This window comes from Triticum aestivum, chromosome 5B, assembly GCF_018294505.1.
Source record: "Triticum aestivum cultivar Chinese Spring chromosome 5B, IWGSC CS RefSeq v2.1, whole genome shotgun sequence".
NCBI lineage: Eukaryota > Viridiplantae > Streptophyta > Magnoliopsida > Poales > Poaceae > Triticum > Triticum aestivum.
In genome coordinates, this window is record NC_057807.1 from 50571608 (window position 1) to 50592685 (window position 21078).

Here is a 21078-nt window from a genome sequence, read left to right on the forward strand (position 1 = left end):
CCATAAAAACATCAACCTGGCGAGTGGACATGGTATAATCTGGAAGCATACTCGTGCGTGTCTTCACCATGAACAACTCCCCCCATGACTGGACTAGGTGCCAGCTAGTGATTTCTTTATTGCCATTGTAATATGTGGAATTCAGATAATTGTGGTCCTTTTCACCATCGTCATTATCATTTGCCATTGTTGTCCAGTCTTGATCAAAATCGACGACCCCATTATCACCCGCAGTTTTCACATCCATCGTCGCCTCCATCTTCTCCTCTTCCTCATTGTCCTCATCAATGGCTACGTCACCTTCCTCCTCCCCCACAACATCATCGTAGTCGTCATCATCATCAATGTCTCTATCATCGTCATCTGAATCAGACGGAGGCCACCAATCATAATCCATGTAATCGAGTGGTTGCCGAATCACACGCCTTCCAATGGTAACCATGGGCCTCCCATCCTCGTCCAACCCTAGATCAAAGGGGATGAGGTCCCCGGCCTTTGTGATGCCATAGAGTTTGTCTCCAGAAAAGGCAATGTCAACGATATAGATATATGGTTCTGCTCGTGGTTCTGGCAGCCACACACCCTTTCCTGGTAGAATTACGATGAGAGGATGATTCTCGTTGGTGGTGGTGACGGCGATGAAGTCACGGGCGGTGGACCGCATTCGAAACTTGAGGACGTGGTAGGCACGGTGAAGGACCGCGTCAAGCTCGGTGAGAGGCACATACTCGAGGGGGAAAATATTGTGCAAGACATAGTTGTTGAAGCAATAAGATTCTACTTCGTCTTCCGGTATGTAGATGAGGTTCTGCTCGTAGATGCCAAGGAGTAGCCACTCGTCGGCGGAGCCACGGCATCGCGCATTGTCAGGGATAGAGCCGGGGCATTCCCATCTGCTGCCATTGGTCGGAGTTATGAATTCGCCATCAGGGAAGACGATCCATGGTAGCTGGGCCGCCTGGGGGCCATGGCGTCGCACGGCGGCGTGCCATGAACGGCACACGGCGCGGGCGCGGGCACGGTCGCCTGGGTCAAGGAGGTTGGCGACGACAAGGTCTAGCAGATCTTGATGGAGGTCGACCCAGGATGCCGCCATGAGAACCGATAGGGTCTTCGATCGATCGGAATTGGTAATTTCGAAAGAGGCGGAGTATGCATATATTGTGGGATGTAGTCTTGCACCGCTACGTACGTACGTGCAGAGACGGAGGCAAGCACGTCGCCAGCCGGCAATTTCTTGTAAGTACTGTACTACGTACTACTCCAGTTCACATTGGATGCACGCATGATTTGTTGACGTACATACGTCACGGAGAGCAAGAGATGGAGTCCTCGGTTATACATTGATGCTTGTATGCCGTAATACGTACGTGCATGACAAGGAGTTCAAAACTTCAAACGTGTACGGTACGGTACGTGCATGCTGGCAGTATTTGCTCGCCTTGGCCAGCAAGAAGATCGACGAATCAGCCGGCAATTCCTTGCAGAGACGGAGGCATGCACGTGAACAAATCATGCTCGTTTTGAGAGTTGGGCTTGCTAGTCCAATGCCGAGGCCATCAGCGATCGTCGGTCGTCCCTGGCATGCGGGCCCAACTTGTTCGTCTGGTCGGAATTGCGTGAGTAGGAAAAAAAACTTTTATTTGAAAGTTACATATGATGTACGAACCTTATTCTGATCTTGTACTTTGACAAATTAATTAACTTACTAGCTTAAATATCAAAGTGGTGTACTTATCTCTTTATTATGTTGTCTGGCTGGAAAGGGTGATTCCTATTGTTGAGCTCGCAAATATTGGAAAAGAAAATTATAGTGGATTAGTTGAATGCCCGTCCGTTGCCACGGAGTAAGGAAAAAGTTCAATGATAAAATAATTGTTCTAATTCAGAAATATGGGTCGAAGATGATGATATGTGGTTTTCATTTATGTAGTGACGAATTCTGATCCTCTCTCCTACTTGTTTTCTCCTCACAATCATTGTGTCTCATTAATAACCATCCTCTCTTTGCAAGAAGGCAAAGCAACATCCTTCTCCCCGCCCTCCCTACTTGGATAGTCTTTGATCGAAAGTTGCAACTAGGAAAAGTGGACGTGCAGAGACGAAGGCAAATACATTGCTTCATTTGTTGATATCTTTGAAGGCCTTTAATTTTTAAAAGTTAGCAGATCATCACTTCTCTTTCTACGACGAAAATAATGGATAGTCTTCTCGATCGGAAATAGCAACGAACCTTTTCAAAAGGTTCATTCGGTTTTTTCAGCAAATACATTGCTTCATTTGCTGATATCTTTGAAGGCCTTTAAATTTTAAGAGTTTTTTTAGAACGAAGATGCCGGGAGCGTCCGGCTTTAAATTAATAAAGCTCACATAAGGCAGCATCCAACAAGTTCAGCACAGAACAGAAAATAGAAAAAGGCCACAGCCAAAATGCGATACATGCTACCGGCCGAAGCCTGCGAGAGAATGAGAAATGAAAGCAGCGTGCAAGTAGCCGGTCCAAAAGGTCACAACCCACGGCAGGCTAATGGCGGGCACCAATCTGAATCAACCGAATCCGCTCCATAGCCTCCGCCATCCGATCCGCATCACGCCGTTTCCCCAACGGCGTCCATGTCTGGAGGAACAAGTGGCATTTGAAGATAATGTCAGCCGGGTATGAAGGAAATTTGTGTTCAATAGTCATCTTATTGCGAGTAGACCAAATGGCCCAGAACAAAGCTCCCACACATCTCCATAAAACACGGTCGAAACCACCCCTATGAGCGACAAGAATAGCACGAAGGTCCAAAGCAGAGCGGGGGTTCCAGTTCTGGTCAAACGCCTCCCTAACCGCACTCCAAGCAAAGCGAGCGACGTAGCAATTAAAAAAGATGTGGTTGGCATCTTCATATCGGCCACAGAGAATGCAAGCGCCATCGGAGGGCCCGTTCCTACGTGCGGTATTATTGGAGGAGGGAAGGCGATCACGAAACATCTGCCACAAGAAATTTTTTATCTTCAAGGGGATAGATGCTTTCCATAGCCCCCTAGCTATGTCCAGGGTCAGCCCCTCGGTCAGTTTGTTGTACAGGGATTGGACGGAAAAGTTCCCCGAGCGTGATAGAGCCCAGGAGACCGAGTCGGCCTCAGGTCGAAGAACCACTCCCGCAAGAGCAGCAACGAGCCCGTCCCAACAGGCTCGTTCAATGTCGAGGAGGGGTCTTTTGAAGGAAACCGCTGGCGAGTTGGTGCGCAGCGCATCAGCCACTAGGATGTCAACATTAGTGGCTAACCCATAGACAATGGAGTGGCTTTTCCACAAGGGTTCCGTGCCAAACCAATGATCCAGCCAAAATCGCGTCGAGGACCCATTGTTGACGCAAAACTTGGCTCCTAAAGTGAAGGCAGGCATAACTTTCTAGATCCCATTCCAAAAAGTGGAGCCCTTAGCTTTGGATGTGAGAAAATTCCCATCTGGGAAGTATTTGGCGCGAAGAATATCCGCCCAGAGCCCCTGCTCGTTTTGGGAGAGTTTCCAAATCCACTTGGTTAGAAGAGCGACATTCATGAGCTTGGAGTTAAGAATCCCAAGACCACCGAATTTCTTAGGCCGACAGAGCGCGGCCCATTTGATCAGGTGGTACTTCCTTTTGATCCCAGTTCCTTCTAAAAAGAACTTGGATCGAGGCGTATCAAGCTTGGCATGAACCCCATCCGCCAGCAAGAACATGCCCATCGTGAACAGAGGTAGGGAAGATTGGCTGGAGTTAGTCAGGATCAATCTAGCCGCCGAGAAAAGGAACCGACCGCGCCAGGGGCTAACCCTGTTTACCACCTTACTGTACAAGGGCTCCCATTCCAGAATAAAAATGTGTTTATCAGAGATAGGCAAGCCCAAGTGCTTAATTGGAAAGCTCCCTAGCTTGCAATTAAGCAGGTTGGCAACTCGAGTAGCTAGCAAAGGGTCCATCCCAATGGCTATTACCTCGCTCTTAAGGAAATTGATCTTAAGGCCAGAAATGATTTCGAAAGCAAGGAGGATGAGTTTGATCGAGGCAACACTATGATCGTCAGGCTCAAAGAGCAACAAGGTGTCGTCCGCATATTGAAGGTGCGTGAGTCCACCCGGAATAAGGTGAAGGACCACCCCGCGGATATGACCGGCGTCCTTCGCCTTATGTACCATGGCAGAAAGGGTGTCCGCAACAAAGTTAAAGATCAAAGGTGAGGAGGGATCCCCTTGCCTGAGACCTCGCTTATTGTGGAAGAAGTTCCCAACCTCTCCGCTGATCGACACACCAGTCTGGCCTCCCGAGACCAGGTGCATGATGCGGTGAACAAAGCCTGACTCGAATCCCTTCCGAGTCAGCACCTCGCGGGTGAACTCCAGTTCACGCGCACGTATGCTTTCTCAAAGTCGAGATTGAGGAGCACGCCGATTTCCCAGTGCGTTTAAGCTCGTGAACGGTCTCCTGCAACACTATCGGCCCTTCGAGAATGTTGCGACCCTTGAGAAAACCAGACTGGCTACAGTTGATAACGCGCTGTGCTACCGGGGCAAGTCTGGTAGCATAAGCCTTTGAGCAAATCTTGAAAGGCACGTTAATAAGAGTAATAGGACGGTAATGCTTGATAGTGTCGGCGCCTTTGACTTTTGGAATGAGGCTGATTGTTGGGGAACGTAGTAATTTCAAAAAATTCCTATGTACACGCGAGATCATGGTGATGGCATAGCAACGAGAGGGGAGAGTGTTGTCCACGTACCCTCGTAGACCGTAAGCGGAAGCGTTATGACAACGCGGTTGATGTAGTCGTACATCTTCACGATCCGACCGATCCAAGTACCGAACGTACGGCACCTCCGAGTTCAGCACACGTTCAGCTCGATGACGATCCCCGGGCTCCGATCCAGCAAAGCTTCGAGGATGAGTTCCGTCAGCACGACGGCGTGGTGACGATGATGATGCTCTACCGGCGCAGGGCTTCGTCTAAACTCTGCGACGATATGACCGATGTGAAATATGGTGAAGGGGGGCACCGCACACGGCTAAGGAACGATCCGTAGATCAACTTGTGTGTCATGGGGTGCCCCCCTGCCCCCGTATATAAAGGAGCAAGGGGGAAGGAGGCCGGCCCTAGGAGGGGGCGCGCCAAGTGTGGAGTCCTACTAGGACTCCCTAGTCCTAGTAGGATTCCACCTCCCTTGTTAGAGTAGGAGAAGGGGAAAGAGGGGGAGAGGAAGAAGGAAAGGGGGGGACCTCCTATATGCCGCTAACTGCGGCAAGAGGTCGACCTTTCGCACAGGGCGGCTGGGCGTGGGCCGGCCCATTGGCAGGTGCAGTGCCACCGCGCCTGATCGACGTGAAAAACGCCAAAAAAAAGTAGGCTTAAGCTGGGATTCGAACAAACGACCACGGAATGAGTGGCGCGCTCAGCTAACCGCTGCGCCAGACAAGTCTTCGTGTTAAATACGATTCGCGACACTTCAAGAACTAAACGTCTGTGGCAAAACAAAAAACACAACTCTGTTTAAGGGATCGAACCAAGGAGCTCTTGCTCGTTAACAACGTCACAAGCCACCATAACTACTAAGATTAGATGTCTAAAATAGCAGCCAGTGTGTGTCAACTATAAGCCACAATGAGATAAACTTATTTCTAAATATTGAACGTGATTTTCTTTCTGAAAACAGTAAATATTTTTGAAATGCAAACATTTTCTAATTTTGAACAATACTTTTTAAAAGTCAAAAAATTTAAAACACAATTTTTTTTAAAAAGGAACAAATTTTAATGGGAGAACAAAATTTAAATTATGAACAATTTTTTGGAAATCCAAACATTTTCTGAAAAACAGGAACAAAAAATTATAACCGGAACATTTTCCAAATTATGAACAGTTTTTCAAAAACACAAATGTTGAGTATTTTTTTAAGATGTCTAGAACACAAATTTTGAGTAACTTTTTGAACGTACAATTTTTTCACAAATGCAAACAAAATTATGGAAACGAACAAATTTTGAATTTCCCAAAGATTTTTTGAGAACATGAACGTTTCGGAATTTGCAAAAAAAACATTAAAGCACGAACATTTTTTGAATGTTGAGAACAAATTTCGAAACAAAGAACAAATTCCAAAGCGCGAACAATTTTTTAAGCACGAACATTTTTTGAATGTTGAGAACAAATTTCGAAACAAAGAACAAATTCCAAAGCGCGAACAATTTTTTAAGCACGAACATTTTTTGAATGTTGAGAACAAATTTCAAAACGGAGAACAAATTCCAAAGTGCGAACAATTTTTTAAGCACGAACATTTTTTGAAAGTTGAGAACAAATTTTGAAATGGAGAACAAATTCCAAAGCGCCAACAATTTTTTAAGCATGAACATTTTTTTGAATCTTGAGAACTAATTTTGAAACGAAGGACAAATTCCAAAGCACGAACAATTTTTTAAGCATGAACATTCTTTCAATCTTGAGAACAAATTTCGAAACGAAGAACAAATTTCACAGCACAAACATTTTTTGAATCTTGAGAACAAATTTTGACACGGAGAACAGTTTTGAAAAATCCCGAACAAATTTGGTAGCATGAATTTTGGTTGAATACGTGAACAAAAAATTGAAATCGGGTACATTTTCTGAATTTTGAAAGTTTTGAACTTTTTTGTGTAACAATAACAATTTTTGAATTTTGAGAACATTTTTTGAAAACAGAAAATAGTTTGGAAACACGAAAAATATTTTTTAAAAAAATGAGAAGACCCGAAATGGAAATAAAAAAACAAAGAAAGAAAATTTGTTGCAAAGAGAAATTAACTCGAAATTGTGAACAAATTTTTTATGGGAACATTTTTGAATTTCTAAAGAAATTTTGAAAGCCCGAACATTATTTGAAACTCCCCGAACAAATTTTCAAAACGAGAACATTTTTCGAAATTGTGAACAAAATTTTTATGAGAACATTCTTGAAAGCACAGGAAAAAAACTGAAAAAGGAAAGAGAAACATAAAATAAAAGAAAAAAAGTCCGCTTAAGGAACCCTCTAGAAACTGATAAAAACCGGCTGGGAAACTTCTAGAAAGTTCCTAAAACCGGGACTTCCTACAGCGGGAGATGGGTCGGCCCACTTTATCGCGTCCTCTGTGCGATCGGTCGATCCCCTGTCCGATCGGTCGACTGTTTGACGCAGAGAGCGTCAAATAGGGTTTTCCGGAAAGGGGGGCTGCGCCCCTTGTCCAATTCGGACCAGAGGGGGGCGCAGGCCTCCTTCCTTTTGGCCTCTCTCCTCTATTCCCGTATGGCCCAATAAGGCCCATATACTCCCCGGCGAATTCCCGTAACTCTCCGGTACTTCGAAAAATACCCGAATCACTCGGAACCTTTCCGAACTCCGAATATAGTCGTCCAATATATCGATCTTTACGTCTCGACCATTTCGAGACTCCTCGTCATGTCCCCGATCTCATCCGGGACTCCAAACTCCTTCGGTACATCAAAACTCATAAACTCATAATATAACTGTCATCAAAACCTTAAGCGAGCGGACCCTACGGGTTCGAGAACTATGTAGACATGACCTAGAACTATTCTTGGTCAATAACCAATAGCGGAACCTGGATGCCCATATTGACTCCTACATATTCTACGAAGATCTTTATCGGTCAAACCGCGTAACAACATACTTTGTTCCCTTTGTCATCGGCATGTTACTTGCCCGAGATTCGATCGTCGGTATCCAATACCTAGTTCAATCTCGTTACCGGCAAGTCTCTTTACTCGTTACGTAATGCATCATTCGGTAACTAACTCATTAGCTATATTGCTTGCAAGGCTTATAGTGATGTGCATTACCGAGAGGGCCCAGAGGTACCTCTCTGACAATCGGAATGACAAATCCTAATCTCGAAATACGCCAACCCAACATGTACCTTCGGAGACACCTGTAGTACTCCTTTATAATCACCCAGTTACGTTGTGACGTTTGGTAGCACCCAAAGTGTTCCTCCGGTAAACGGGAGTTGCATAATCTCATAGTCATAGGAACATGTATAAGTCATGAAGAAAGCAATAGCAACATACTAAACGATCAAGTGCTAAGCTAACAGAATGGGTCAAGTCAATCACATCATTCTTCTAATGATGTGATCCCGTTAATCAAATGACAACTCATTTGTCCATGACTAGGAAACATAACCATCTTTAATAAACGAGCTAGTCAAGTAGAGGCATACTAGTGACACTATGTTTGTCTATGTATTCACACATGTATTATGTTTCCGGTTAATACAATTCTAGCATGAATAATAAACATTTATCATGATATAAGGAAATAAATAATAACTTTATTATTGCCTCTAGGGCATATTTCCTTCAGTCTCCCACTTGCACTAGAGTCAATAATCTAGTTCACATCATCATGTGATTCAACACCAATATTCACATCTGTATGTGATTAACACCCATAGTTCACATCGTCATGTGATCAACACCCAAAGGGTTTACTAGAGTCAATAATCTAGTTCACATCGCTATGTGATTAACACCCAAAAGAGTACTAAGGTATGATCATGTTTTGCTCGTGAGAGGTGTTTAGTCAACGGGTCTGTCACATTCAGAGACGTATGTATTTTGCAAATATTCTATGTCTACAATGCTCTGCACGGAGCTACTCTAGCTAATTGCTCCTACTTTCAATATGTATCCAGATTGAGACTTAGAGTCATCTGGATCAGTGTAAAAGTTTGCACCGATGTAACTTTTACGACGAATTCTTTTATCACCTCCAAAATCGAGAAACATCTTCTTAGTCCTCACTAAGGATATTCTTGACCGCTGACCAGTGATCTACTATTAGATCAAAATTGTATTCCTTTGCCAAACACAGAGCAAGGTATACAATAGGTCTGGTTCACAGCATAGCATACTTTATAGAACCTATGACTGAGGCATAGGGAATGACTTTTCATTCTCTTTCTATTTTCTGCCATAGTCGGGTTTTTGAGTCTTACTCAACTTCACACCTTGCAACACAGGCAAGAACTCTTTCTTTGACTGTTCCATTTTGAACTACTTCAAAGAATTTATCAAGGTATGTACTCATTGAAAAACTTATCAAGCGTCTTGATCTATCTATATAGATCTTGATGCTCAATGTGTAAGCAGCTTCACCGAGGTCTTTCTTTGAAAAAACTCCTTTCAAACACTCCTTTATGCTTTCTAGAAAATTCTACATCATTTCCAATTAATAATATGTCATTCACATATACTTATCAGAAATGCTGTAGTGCTCCCACTCACTTTCTTGTAAATACTGTTCTTTCCAAAAGTCTGTATAAAACCAAATGCTTTGATCAACTCATCAAAACGTATATTCCAACTCTGAGATGCTTGCACCAGTCCATTGATGGATTGCTGGAGCTTGCACACTTTGTTAGCATCTTTAGGATTGACAAAAACTTTCTAGTTGCATCATATACAACTCTTCTTTAATAAATCCATTAAGGAATGTAGTTTTGACATCCATTTGCCAGATTTCATAAAATGTGGCAATTGCTAACATGATTCAGTCAGACTTAAGCTTCGATACGAGTGAGAAAATCTCATCGTATTCAACACCTTGAACTTGTTGAAAACATTTCGCAACAAGTCAAGCTTAGTAGATAGTAACACTACTATCAGTGTCCGTCTTCCTCTTGAAGATCCATTTATTTAACATGGCTTGCTGATCATTGAGCAAGTCAATCAAAGTCCGTACTTTCTTCTCATACATGGATCATATCTCAGATTTTATGGCCTCATGCCATTTCACGGAATCTGGGCTCATCATCGCTTCCTCATAGTTCGTAGGTTCATCATGATCTAGTAACATGACTTCCAGAACATGATTGTCATACCACTCTGGTGCGGATCTTACTCTGGAAGGCCTACGAGGTTTGGTAGCAACTTGATCTGAAGTTTCATGATCATCATCATTAACTTCCTCACTAATTGGTGTAGTAGTCACAGGAACAGATTTCTGTGATGAACTACTTTCAAATAAGGGAGCAGATACAGTTACCTCATCAAGTTCTACTTTCCTCCCACTCACTTCTTTCGAGAGAAACTTCTTCTCTAGAAAGGATCCATCTTAGCAACGAATAACTTGCCTTCGGATCTGTGATAGAAGGTGTACCCAATAGTTACCTTTGGGTATTCTATGAATACGCACTTCTCCGATTTGGGTTCGAGCTTATCTGGTTGAAGTTTCTTCACATAAGCATCGCAGCCCCAAACTTTAAGAAACGACAACTTTGGTTTCTTGCCAAACCACAGTTCATAAGGCGTCGTCTCAACGGATTTTGATGGTGCCCTATTTAAAGTGAATGCATCTGTCTCTAATGCATAACCCCAAAACGATAGTGGTAAACCGATAAGAGACATCATAAATCGCACCATATCTAGTAAAGTACGATTACGACGTCCGGACACACCATTACATTGTGGTGTTCCAAATGGCGTGAGTTGCGAAACTATTTCACATTGTTTCAAATGAAGACCAAACTCATAACTCAAATATTCGTCTCCACGATCAGATCGTAGAAACTTTATTTTTCTTGTTACGATGATTTTTCCACTTCACTCTGAAATTCTTTGAACTTTTCAACTATTTTAGACTTATGTTTCATCAAGTAGATATACCCATATCTGCTCAAATCATTTGTGAAGGTTAGAAAATAACGATACTTTCCACGAGCCTTAACACTCATCAGATCGCATACATCGGTATGTATTATTTCCAATAAGTCAGTAGCTCGTTCCATTGTTCCGGAGAACGGAGTTTTAGTCATCTTACCCAAAAGGCACGGTTCGCAAGCATCAAATGATTCATAACCAAGTGATTCCGAAAATCCATCTTTATGGAATTTCTTCATGCGCTTTACACCGATATGACCCAAATGGCAGTGCCACAAATAAGTTGCACTATCATTATTAACTTTGCATCTTTTGGCATCAATATTATGAATATGTGTATCACTATGATCGAGATCCAACAAACTATTTTCATTGGGCGTATGACCATCAAAGGTTTTATTTTCATTTAAACAGAACAACAATTATTCTCTGATTTTAAATGAATAACCGTATTGCAATAAACATGATCAAATCATATTCATGCTCAACGCAAACGCCAAATAACATTTATTTAGGTTCAACACTAATCCCGAAAGTAGAGGGAGTGTGCGATGATGATCATATCAATCTTGGAACCACTTCCAACACACATCGTCACTTCACCCTCAACTAGTTTCTGTTTATTCTGTAACTCCTGTTTTGAGTTACTAATCTTAGCAACCGAACAAGTATCAAATACTCAGGGGCTACTATAAACACTAGTAAAGTACACATCAATAACATGTATATCAAATATACCCTTGTTCACTTTGCCATCCTTCTTATCCACCAAATATTCAAGGCATTTCCGCTTCTAGTGACCTTTTCCTTTGCAGTATAATCACTCAATTTCAGGCTTTGGTCCAACTTTGGGCTTCTTCGCGGGAGTGACAACTTGCTTGCCATTCTACTTGAAGTTCCCCTTTCTTTCCCTTTGCCCTTTTTCCTGAAACTAGTGATCTTGTCAACCATCAACACTTGATGCTCTTTCTTGATTTCTACCTTCATCGATTTCAACATCACAAAGAGCTCGGAAATTGCTTTCGTCATCCCTTGCATACTATAGTTCATCACAAAGTTCTACTAACTTGATGATGGTGACTAGAGAATTCTGTCAATCACTATCTTATCTGGAAGATTAACTCCCACTTGATTCAAGCGATTGAAGTACCCAGACAATCTGAGCACATGCTCACTAGTTGAGCGATTCTCCTCCATCTTTTAGCTATAGAACTTGCTGGAGACTTCATATCTCTCAACTCGGGTATTTACTTGAAATATTAACTTCAACTCCTGGAACATCTCATATGGTCCATGACATTCAAAACGTTTTTGAAGTCCCGATTCTAAGCTGTTAAGCATGGTGCACTAAACTATCAAGTAGTCATCATATTGAGCTAGCCAAACATTCATAACGTCTGCATCTGCTCCTGCAATAGGTCTGTCACCTAGCGGTGCATTAAGAACATAATTCTTCTGTGCAGCAATGAGGATAAACCTCAGATCACGGATCCAATCCGCATCATTGCTACTAACATCTTTCAACACAATTTTCTCTAGGAACATATCAAAATAAACATATGAAAGCAACAACGCAAGCAATTCATCTACAACATAATTTGCAAAATACTACCAGGACTAAGTTCATGATAAATTTAAGTTCAATTAATCATATTACTTAAGAACTCCCACTTAGATAGACATCTCTCTAGTCATCTAAGTGATCACATGATCCAAATCAACTAAACCATGTCCGATCATCACGTTATGTTGATCATATCTACTATATGATTCACGCTCGACCTTTCGGTCTCCGTGTTCCGAGGCCATATCTGTATATGCTAGGCTCGTCAAGTTTAACCCGAGTATTCCGCGTGTGCAACTATTTTGCACCCGTTGTATTTGAACGTAGAGCCTATCACACCCGATCATCACGTGGTGTCTCAGCACGAAGAACTTTCGCAACGGTGCATACTCAGGGAGAACACTTCTTGATAATTAGTGAGAGATCATCTTAAAATGCTACCGTCAATCAAAGCAAGATAAGATGCATAAAGGATAAACATCACATGCAATCAATATAAGTGATATGATATGGCCATCATCATCTTGTGCTTGTGATCTCCATCTTCGAAGCACCGTCGTGATCACCATCGTCACCGGCGCGACACCTTGATCTCCATCGTAGCATCGTTGTCGTTACGCCATCTATTGCTTCTACGACTATCGCTACCGCTTAGTGATAAAGTAAAGCAATTACAGGGCGTTTGCATTTCATACAATAAAGCGACAACCATATGGCTCCTGTCAGTTGCCGATAACTTTGGTTACAAAACATGATCATCTCATACAATAAAATATAGCATCACATCTTGACCATATCACATCACAACATGCCCTACAAAAACAAGTTAGACGTCCTCTACTTTGTTGTTGCAAATTTTACGTGGCTGCTACGGGCTTAGCAAGAACCGTTCTTACCTACGCATCAAAACCACAATGATAGTTTGTCAAGTTAGTGTTGTTTTAACCTTCGCAAGGACCGGACGTAGCCACACTCAATTCAGCTAAAGTGAGAGAGACAGACACCCGCCGGCCACCTTTAAGCACGAGTGCTCGTAACGGTGAAACCAGTCTCGCGTAAGCGTACGCGTAATGTCGGTCCGGGCCGCTTCATCTCACAATACCGCCGAACCAAAGTATGACATGCTGGTAAGCAGTATGACTTGTATCGCCCACAACTCACTTGTGTTCTACTCGTGCATATGACATCTACGCATAAAACCAGGCTCTGATACCACTGTTGGGGAACGTAGTAATTTCAAAAACTTCCTACGTACACGCGAGATCATGGTGATGGCATAGCAACGAGAGGGGAGAGTGTTGTCCACGTACCCTCGTAGACCGTAAGCGGAAGCGTTATGACAACACGGTTGATGTAGTCGTACATCTTCACGATCCGACCGATCCAAGTACCGAACGTACGGCACCTCCGAGTTCAGCACACGTTCAGCTCGATGACGATCCCCGGGCTCCGATCCAGCAAAGCTTCGGGGATGAATTCCGTCAGCACGACGGCGTGGTGACGATGATGATGCTCTACTGGCGCAGGGCTTCGCCTAAACTCCGCGACGATATGACCGAGGTGGAATATGGTGGAGGGGGGCACCGCACACGGCTAAGGAACGATCCGTAGATCAACTTGTGTGTCATGGGGTGCCCCCCTGCCCCCGTATATAAAGGAGCAAGGGGGGAGGAGGCCGGCTCTAGGAGGGGGCGCGCCAAGTGTGGAGTCCTACTAGGACTCCCTAGTCCTAGTAGGATTCCACCTCCCTTGTTGGAGTAGGAGAAGGGGAAAGAGGGGGAGAGGAAGAAGGAAAGGGGGCTGCGCCCCTTGTCCAATTCGGACCAAAGGGGGGGCGCAGGCCTCCTTCCTTTTGGCCTCTCTCCTCTATTCCTGTATGGCCCAATAAGGCCCATATACTCCCCGACGAATTCCCGTAACTCTCCGGTACTCCGAAAAATACCTGAATCACTCGGAACCTTTCCGAACTCCGAATATAGTCGTCCAATATATCGATCTTTACGTCTCGACCATTTCGAGACTCCCCGTCATGTCCCCGATCTCATCCGGGACTCCGAACTCCTTCTGTACATCAAAACTCATAAACTCATAATATAACTGTCATCGAAACCTTAAGCGTGCGGACCCTATGGGTTCGAGAACTATGTAGACATGACCTGGAACTATTCTTGGTCAATAACCAATAGCGGAACCTGGATGCCCATATTGGCTCCTACATATTCTACGAAGATCTTTATCGGTCAAACCGCATAACAACATACTTTGTTCCCTTTGTCATCGGCATGTTACTTGCCCGAGATTCGATCGTCGGTATCCAATACCTAGTTCAATCTCGTTACCGGAAAGTCTCTTTACTCGTTACGTAATGCATCATTCCGTAACTAACTCATTAGCTACATTGCTTGCAAGGCTTATAGTGATGTGCATTACCGAGAGGGCCCAGAGATACCTCTCCGACAATCGGAGTGACAAATCCTAATCTCGAAATACGCCAACCCAACATGTACCTTCGGAGACACCTGTAGTACTCCTTTATAATCACCCAGTTACGTTGTGACGTTTGGTAGCACCCAAAGTGTTCCTCCGGTAAACGGGAGTTGCATAATCTCATAGTCATAGGAACATGTATAAGTCATGAAGAAAGCAATAGCAACATACTAAATGATCAAGTGCTAAGCTAACAGAATGGGTCAAGTCAATCACATCATTCTTCTAATGATGTGATCCCGTTAATCAAATGAGAACTCATTTGTCCATGGCTAGGAAACATAACCATCTTTAATAAACGAGCTAGTCAAGTAGAGGCATACTAGTGACACTATGTTTGTCTATGTATTCACACATGTATTATGTTTCCGGTTAATACAATTCTAGCATGAATAATAAACATTTATCATGATATAAGGAAATAAATAATAACTTTATTATTGCCTCTAGGGCATATTTCCTTCACTGATAACACCATAGTTAAGGCATGAAATGTCTACCTTACCTAACGCAAAACCATTAATAATCCTGTAGAAGAGGTCCTTCAACACAGGCCGGAAACGGCAGAAGAACGCGACCGGCCAGCTGTCAGGGCCAGGCGCGGTGTCAATCTTCATTGCTCCCACGGCTTCGTCGATCTCCTCCGTGGAAACAGTCAAAGCCAAGAGGTCGTTTTCGGCTTGAGACACACGGCCATCTTCCCCCCAGAAGTCCGCCCAAAGCTGAAGGGCCTTCTCCTCGGCTATTCCCAACAATTTGAGGAAGAAGTCGTAGATGTGTGCCGCAATATCAGCCTGACTCACCAACAGCCCTTGATCAGCTTGAAGTCTCATAATCGAGCACTTCCGTTTAAGGGCGTTGGCAAAGGCATGGAAATATCCCGTATTCGCATCACCCTTGGTAATCCACTTGATGCCGCCCCGACGACGCCAGTATTCCTCCTCCTCCCTAAGAATGGCAAGCACCCGGTTCTCAAGTGCGTAACGATTGGCCCATTCAGCTTCCAGGAAGGGTCTGGAATCAGCTTGCGCGTCTAGGGATTTAATTTCAGCAATAATAGCTTCCCTAGCGCGTTTTGCTTCGCTCCCATGGTTTGCACCCCACCCACGGAGGAAACCCCGAAGGGCACCAGTCGCCGAGATCCAAGTGTCCAGGGGACCCCTGCAGCAGCCGATCACAGCTCTTGCACGCTCCCAGCGCGCAATGAGCAGGGGACAGAATCCCTCGACCTCAAACCACCCTGTTTCAAAGAAGAAACAAGGGTTGCGCTTGGCACGGTCCTCCCCAGAGGCCAGGATCAGCGGCACATGGCCCGACCCAATACGCGTTTCCGCAACCAGCGTACACAAGGGAAATAGCACTTCCTAGTCGGAAGTCACAAATACATGATCTAAGATACTGCGCACATGCGAAAGTTGCTTGTTGGTCCACATATATCTAGCGCCAGTCCTAGCGATCTCCCTAAGTGCACATGCCGCAATCGCATTATGGAACAAGTTCACTCGAGGCCAGTCAATGTTAGAGTTATTCTTATCAGCTCCCGAACGAATAAGGTTAAAATCACCCCCAAGGACGATGGGGACGTTGGCGGCTTGCTTGGCCCAAACCAAGCTTTGGATTTCACCCAAGAAATCAGCCGCCCTAGAATGATCTGCCGGGCCGTAGACGCAAGCTATCTTGGAGAAGATGATCTTTTCTCTTTCTTGGACAAGAATAATGATCAAAGATGGATGTTCTTGCTCAAGAAAACAGAAAGATGAGGGCAAATTAATACTAGGAACCAAGAAGAACGAAACAAAAATGGGTATGATAAATCATGTTTGCCCATGTGTGCTATGTTTGTATGTTCAATTATGTATTCCATTATTAAGCGACCTCACGGAATAAGTATCGGACCCCACACGAACATTTGTACTGTCATGATATATGAACGGAAATGCTAATTTTCATCCGGCTGAAATCTTTCCGCGTTCATCCGTTTTTCTGCTCGTTCGATCCTTGTGTCGTGATTCGTGCTTTCCTCTTTTTTTTCCCTACCTCGAGGTGTTTTGTTTGTTATCGGGCCCGCAACCTTCTCCTGGAGACCCGTTAATCGGGGGGCGGGTAGCGTGTCGCAGACGGGTTCTCCCCTCGAATTTCCTTTTTTTTCCTCTGCTGACTTTGTCCGTTTTCTTCCCCATTTCCAGCGGCGCGAGCTTGAGGCATTGATTCATGGCGATTTTTGGTTAAGAGATCTCAGTCGCTGATCTCTCGAGGGCGAGCCGGTGGCTAGGCATCCGGTCCTCCTCCCCCCTCCCCCCTCCCGTCCCCTGCTTCATTGTCCTCAAACGCGCGCAGAGAGAGAGGCGAAATCGATGCCATGGTGATCCGGCTGCGCTGTCTTCTCTGCTTCGCTTGACTTCGCGCCACTCCTCATCTTCCTCGTGTGGATCTGCGAACCCTGTGTACCCCTCCTCATCCTCCATCCATGGTTGGTTTTGTAAGTATCCTTGCCCCCTGTGTTCCTCCCCCTGCTTTTTCTGTTCGATTTTTGCTAGATCCGGCGAATCCTATAGGTTTCCCTGTGTTGCCGTGGTTCCTAGATGTTTTGGATGTTGCAGGTTTGAGGTTCGATGTGTATGTAGTGGTGGATCCTTCCTGTGTATTGTTGATTTTTTGTGCTTCCAGATTCCGCTCTAGTTGCCATTGTGAAGAATAGCTCCTAGTTGTGTTCAATTTCTTTAGTGGATCCCTCTTGTAGTTGTCGCTGTGGATCCCTCCTGGTTGGTTGTAGGTGCTGAACTCCTAGGTGTGTACCATCCCTCCTGTAGTTGTCGCTACGGACCCCTCCAGTTTGGATGTATATGCTGAATCTAGCTCATAGTTTGTATGAATATATAAAATCAGTGTAATCACAGCTAATTTAATGTGATTACACTGTGTTCAAGTCTCCTCATGTGTATTTATTAGAAATCCAGTGTAATTTCACTGAAATTTGCATTGTAAATACAGTGTATGTTTCAGTGAATTTTCAGTGTAATTATTGTGGGCATTTTCACTGGAATTACAGTGCTTTCGAATCATAATTACAGTGGTAATTTCGGTGCAATTACAGTGAAGATATTAGTGTGTATTCCTAGTGGTTTTACACTGTAATTCTCAGTGGATTTACAGTGTAATTTCTTTAGTACTTTAGGTGATCTTTTGTAGTGTAATTCTCAGTGCATTTTCAATGTATCCTTAGTGCATTTTGTAATGTAATTCTTTAGTGGGTTCAGAGGATTCTTAGTGGATTTACAATGTAAGCTTAAGTGGATTTACACTAGTTTTTAGTGGATTTGCACTATAATTTCCAATGGACTTGCATCTTAACTCTTGATTTTTACAGTGTAATTTTCAGTGGATTTACACTGTAGTTTTTAGTGGATTTGCACTGTAATTTCCGGTGGACTTGCATTGTAACGCTTGATTTTTACAGTGTAATTTTCAGTGGATTTACATTGTAGTTTTTAGTAGATTTGCACTGTAATTTCCAGTGGATTTACATTGTAGTTTTTAGTAGATTTGCACTGTAATTTCCAGCGGACTTGCATTGTAACTCTTTATTTTTACAGTGTAATTTTCAGTGGATTTAGAATGCAATTTTTAGTGGATTTACCGATTTAGACTGTAATTTTCCAGTGGAATTTGCACTTTAACTCTTGATTATTTCAGTGTAATTTTCAGTGGATTTACTTTGTAGTTTTTAGTGGATTTACACTGTGACTTTCAGTGGTATTTACACTGTAATTCTTGATATTTTTCAGTGTAATTTCAGTGGATTTACATTGTAGTTTTTAGTAGATTTGCACTGTAATTTCCAGTGGATTTACATTGTAGTTTTTAGTAGATTTGCACTGTAATTTCCAGCAGACTTGCATTGTAACTCTTGATTTTTACAGTGTAATTTTCAGTGGATTTACAATGCAATTTTTAGGGGATTTACCGATTTAGACTGTAATTTTCCAGTGGAATTTGCACTGTAACTCTTGATTATTTCAGTGTAATTTTCAGTGGATTTACACTGTGATTTTCAGTGTTATTTACACTGTAATTCTTAATATTTTTCAGTGTAATTTCAGTGGATTTACACTGTAATCCTTAGTGCTTTTGGGTAGGGACGGTATTTTACCCTTTTGTAATCTGCATTTGAGTAGGGGTTGGATTATCTTTGTATTATATTTAGTGGAATTCTTATTGGATTTACACTGTATCTCTCAGTGGACTTACACCGTAATTTTTTGTGGGTTTTACAGTGTAGTTCCAGGATTTTAAAGTGTAATTCTTATTGGATTTACACTGTAACTCTCAGTGGACTTGCACTGTTTTGTTGAGTAAACAAGTATGCTCCACTCTGTTTTGTTGTCAATAACCAATTTCGAAAAGCATGATTGAATCTGTTTTCTTTTCACAGGATTTGTTAATGCTATAAGAGAGACATGCATTGAGGAACTTAGCTTCATCATGTTTGAGGTACAAGTTTCTGGCCCTTCATGCTTGTTTCCATCCCATTTGATTCCATTGCAGGCACCTGTAAATCTTGTTTGCCCCTTTTTTTCAGTTGATAGGCTTAATTGATATGAATTGATCATTTTATTACTTCCTATGTGTACTCATTTGTATTTACAAATAGTAGTTTGTAGCAATTTGATCTTCAAGTAGGAAAGAAAGGTCTTTCTATGTAGTTCCAAAGTTTATAAAATTCAGTCCTAGTTTCTTTACTTTCTTGTAAATGAGTTATTTTGTAATCATGATCTAAGTTTCTGATTAGTGTATAGTTTGTGTGTGCCAAAGTTTCTGAATTACAGTCCTAGCTTTATGAAAATATAGCATTTCTAACCTGTTTGTTCAAGGATTTTCCTAACTTTTTGTATTTTATCTCCCAGAACATGTGATCCCTATCTTCTTTATACTCATTTCCATGTGTTGTAACTGTTGTTTTCAATTCAGAAACTTCCTAGTAGTTCTAAAATTCATGAATTTAACATGGATTTTTTGTTTCCTAACCTTTCTGCTCGTGCACCCCTAGACTCATAGGATCCTAGGGTTCTTCCTGGATCTAGTTTAATTATTGGTTCTAGTGTAAACTTCCAGAATCCATCCTTTTTTGAGTTTATTTGTCTCTGCAGCATGTATATATAATGGTTCACAGTCGCCCTTTATTTGATTTCTGATGTAGACAGGCAGGGGGGAGAGATCTGCCTAAATCATACTTAGTATGTGGTGATTGCAAAATTGGGGTTGTTTACCTGTGCTTAGTCATCTTCAGCAGAGTGGATCGTCTTCGGGTTTCTGTCCCAGATCATGGAGGAATCGCCCTCTTGGTTGGCACTTATTCCCGTTTCCTCTAGCTATTCTCCCCCCTCCATGTTCTTCCCCTCTACAGTGCATTTTTGTAGTGGATATTACACTGAAAATAATAGTGGAGTTATTATTGTAATTTTATAGCTTTTCAATGTAATTTTTAGTGCTCCAGAGCTTAATTTGTCATGGCATTTTAGGTGTGTGTGCTTAGATGACATCATCCTGATCCTTTCCTTTTCTTTTCGTATTGCTTTAGCTTAGTGCACATGTACATGGTAAAGCTTGCCTGTAACTTTGGGTTTTTTTGCCCTCCTTTTTGTTGCTTCTCTGTCCGAGCGGGAAAAGTTGGGTTGTGGACCCGTTATGATCATGATGCTGGTGGTGTTTAAGAGTTGGTGTGTGGACCCGTTTAAGCTCGTGATGCTGGTGTGCTTAAAATCATGCTGGTGTGCTTAAAATCGGGGGCAAGTAGGAACTAACAGAGGACATGAGACACGGGACAGGGAGACACTTGTCATTCTGTAATAGGTGGGAAAATCTGACTGAAAACGAATTTGTTTTCATCCGGATGTAAAACAGACAGTCCCACTATATGAATGCATTATGCATAAAAACGAACGGCGAACAGTCTATATACATAAATCATTTTACGAATCTTGGAGATCGCGTGCTACAAATCCTCTAGCGAGAGACGAGGCTATTTTCCTTTTGGAGCTGTAATTCAACGTGTAGTTACAGATAAGCAAGCAGAGGCCGGACAAGACAAGAGCGACGTGGGACCTTGTTGACTAATCGTCAGTCGTCGCTGCATGCGTTGGGTCGTCGATCGATCGACCGCATGTCTCTCTCGCCGGTCGCCGTGCACGGCCACGGCCAGGCTCTCTCCAGTCTCCACTCCACTCACGAGTCACCAGCCTGGACTAACCGTAGAAATTCGGTGGTACCGAAATATGCATCAGCTTGATAAATATCTCTCTTGAGAGTTGAGACCACACGGACGGTCTATAAATACGTACGGGCTTTCCTCAACCAGCAAGCATCACAGC

At 43.0% G+C, this 21078-nt stretch overlaps 1 long non-coding RNA gene across 3 annotated transcripts; it reads left to right on the top strand.

Moving 5' to 3' along the window:
• The first annotated feature begins 16682 nt into the window (after positions 1 to 16682).
• LOC123110333 (uncharacterized) lies at positions 16683 to 20341 on the top strand. Of its 3 annotated transcripts, XR_006453307.1 has the most exons (3): positions 16796 to 17189; positions 19143 to 19201; positions 19908 to 20341. It is a non-coding gene; the product is annotated as an uncharacterized lncRNA (long non-coding RNA). The 3 variants fall into 3 exon arrangements; XR_006453308.1 differs by having other exon boundaries at positions 16683 to 19070; positions 19143 to 20341; XR_006453309.1 differs by having other exon boundaries at positions 16683 to 17189; positions 18985 to 20341.
• Positions 20342 to 21078: the final 737 nt, after the last annotated feature.